This window comes from Etheostoma spectabile, chromosome 2 (genome assembly GCF_008692095.1).
Source record: "Etheostoma spectabile isolate EspeVRDwgs_2016 chromosome 2, UIUC_Espe_1.0, whole genome shotgun sequence".
Taxonomy (NCBI): Eukaryota; Metazoa; Chordata; class Actinopteri; order Perciformes; family Percidae; genus Etheostoma; species Etheostoma spectabile.
In genome coordinates this window covers 25,287,650-25,290,058 of record NC_045734.1, presented here as the reverse complement: position 1 = coordinate 25,290,058, position 2,409 = coordinate 25,287,650, and the positions used below count along the sequence as shown (strand labels likewise).

General features: G+C 41.4%; 1 long non-coding RNA gene across 1 annotated transcript; it reads left to right on the top strand.

Annotated features, from left to right (window-relative positions):
* The first annotated feature begins 752 nt into the window (after nt 1-752).
* On the top strand, nt 753-2,409 carry LOC116697683 (uncharacterized). The gene is made up of 3 exons (XR_004334029.1): nt 753-882; nt 1,184-1,251; nt 2,347-2,409. It is a non-coding gene; the product is annotated as an uncharacterized LOC116697683 (long non-coding RNA).

Genomic DNA, 2,409 nt, shown 5'->3' with positions numbered 1-2,409 from the left:
TTAATTGGTAACCCTTGAACAACCTAAATACGTTAAGATATGCTGCTACATAAGCTGCTAAAAAAACTTTAAGTATTTTATATGTATTTGTGTTTACTAATATTCTACCCAGTTTAATTAATATTTAACATTTAACAATTGCAGAATTATTTGCTCCTGAAGATGTTGCAGGCTCCGCAACTGCACCCATCCCAGTTGTTCCAGAGGAGAAGTCAGCAGCACCAGATGCAGATGGAGAATATGTTCTACATCTGGTGCCCGTGTCACCTTCTCACCCTTCTCAGCCTCCTGCTCTCTCTTCTGCCTCCTCTCAGCCTCCTGCTCTCTCTTCAGCTCTTTCAGCCTCCTGCTCTCTCTTCAGCCCCTTTCAGCCTCCTGCTCTCTCTTCAGCCTCCTTTCAGCCTCCTGCTCTCTCTTCAGCCTCCTTTCAGCCTCCTGCTCTCTCTCTGCCTCCTCTCAGCCTCCTGCTCTCTCTTCTGCCTCTCTCAGCCTCCTGCTCTCTCTTCAGCCTCCTTTCAGCCTCCTGCTCTCTCTTCTGCCTCCTTCAGCCTCCTGCTCTCTCTTCTGCCTCCTTCAGCCTCCTGCTCTCTCTTCAGCCTCCTTTCAGCCTCCTGCTCTCTCTTCTGCCTCCTCTCAGCCTCCTGCTCTCTCTTCTGCCTCCTTTCAGCCTCCTGCTCTCTCTTCTGCCTCCTTTCAGCCTCCTGCTCTCTCTTCTGCCTCCTCTCAGCCTCCTGCTCTCTTCAGCCTCCTTTCAGCCTCCTGCTCTCTCTTCTGCCTCATCTCAGCCTCCTCCACACACATCGGTCTATGATTCATCTCCCTTTATGCAGCCAGGAGCAGGTGTCACAAGACGACAACAAGCTATTAAACTTAAAATGAAAGGTATTAGCTATAGTAAATAAATTGATATAAAGCTGTCAATGTGCAAAAAGATGAGGTGACCAGAGTCTTACTTGTTATCAGAGGTTAAAGTGGGATTTGGCAAGTGGGGGAACCTTAACATCAAGTGCAGTTTGGAAAAAACATTTGTATTGATTAGTAACTTAAACATAATTTGATATGTCAATGTAAGCTTGCTACACTTTTGCTATAGTTTTGCTAAATGGGTAGGATCACTGACCTAAAACTAATCAAGTCTAATACAAACCTCATATATTGCTTTGTTTTATTTGTCATTTTTCAGAATGCAGAAAACACCGTCTACAAAAGATATTCCCTTATGAATGCATCGTTGATAGAAGACTTGTTAATGTAAGTACTTTCCCCATTGTTACTTCTGCTCTTTATGCCTTGGTGCAGTCAATAACAACATCAGGAGAAATCTTGCCTCTACCTGCATCCATCTGCATATAAAGGAAGCCACAATATCACAAACACAGCCGCTGATGATATTTGGAGCCAGAGCCTGCGCAGATCAGGGTTGAGCTTTAGGACCAAGGTCTTGCATATATACCTGACCAACTCAATCACTAGCAGACCTCATCTGTTATAAGGTGAAACACCCTTTCTGTAGCATTCAAAATTACAGAAACCATCTTTGAGAGAAAATGTATGACTTTGATGTCTTTTATGTGTACTTTGATGTTTGGCCCATGTTCCATCTGCTAACATGAGCTATTTTCATATGAACTCAATGTCCTGGAAATCCAGTACAAACATGGCCCAGAGTTTTACTTGCACGCGTGTAGCACACAACAGGACATTGTACAGGACACATACATTTCACCCAGTTAATGTCCAGACATTGTAATGTGGGAATGCAGCTATGAAGGGAGTGTGATTTATGAACTATGGACATTTAGTGCTATGTGTTACACACTTCCACCAGAAATGTAATTCTTTACCATATGGACCCCGACTGATAGTGTTTCAGTATACTCGAAAACAAAGATGTATACTGTAGCGCATACTTCAATACATTTCAGGAAAATGATTAATAATTTGACATATTGAATTATGCTATAGAAGACAACTGTGCTTTTTCAGAAATGTCCTTAAAAAGTTATTACAACCATTACTTCCTTCTTAACTAATTCTAACTTTTGTCTGTCATTTGTTTTAGGGAAAAGAAGAAGTCAAAATAAAGTGGACACCTTGCTCAACATGGTAGGTCCTTTAAACTAGTGTCTTGGACTGGAAACATGTTTATATAGTGACAATACTGTAGTTACAACATCATTATGAATTTGTACATTTGTTAAAGCATGTTCTCAGAAAGACTTTTGTTGTTTATATTGTGGAATTCTGTACATGTAGCATGAAATTAAGACAGAGGACATGTTCCACGTCACAGCTGAGGTTATTCTTTTAACTTTTATTTTGTGTTTGTCTTTAATTTACGGACAGTGGCAAAGTGTGGGACGACACCTGGGAGCCAGCCAAAGACTATTCATAGAAGAAGCAGTGTTC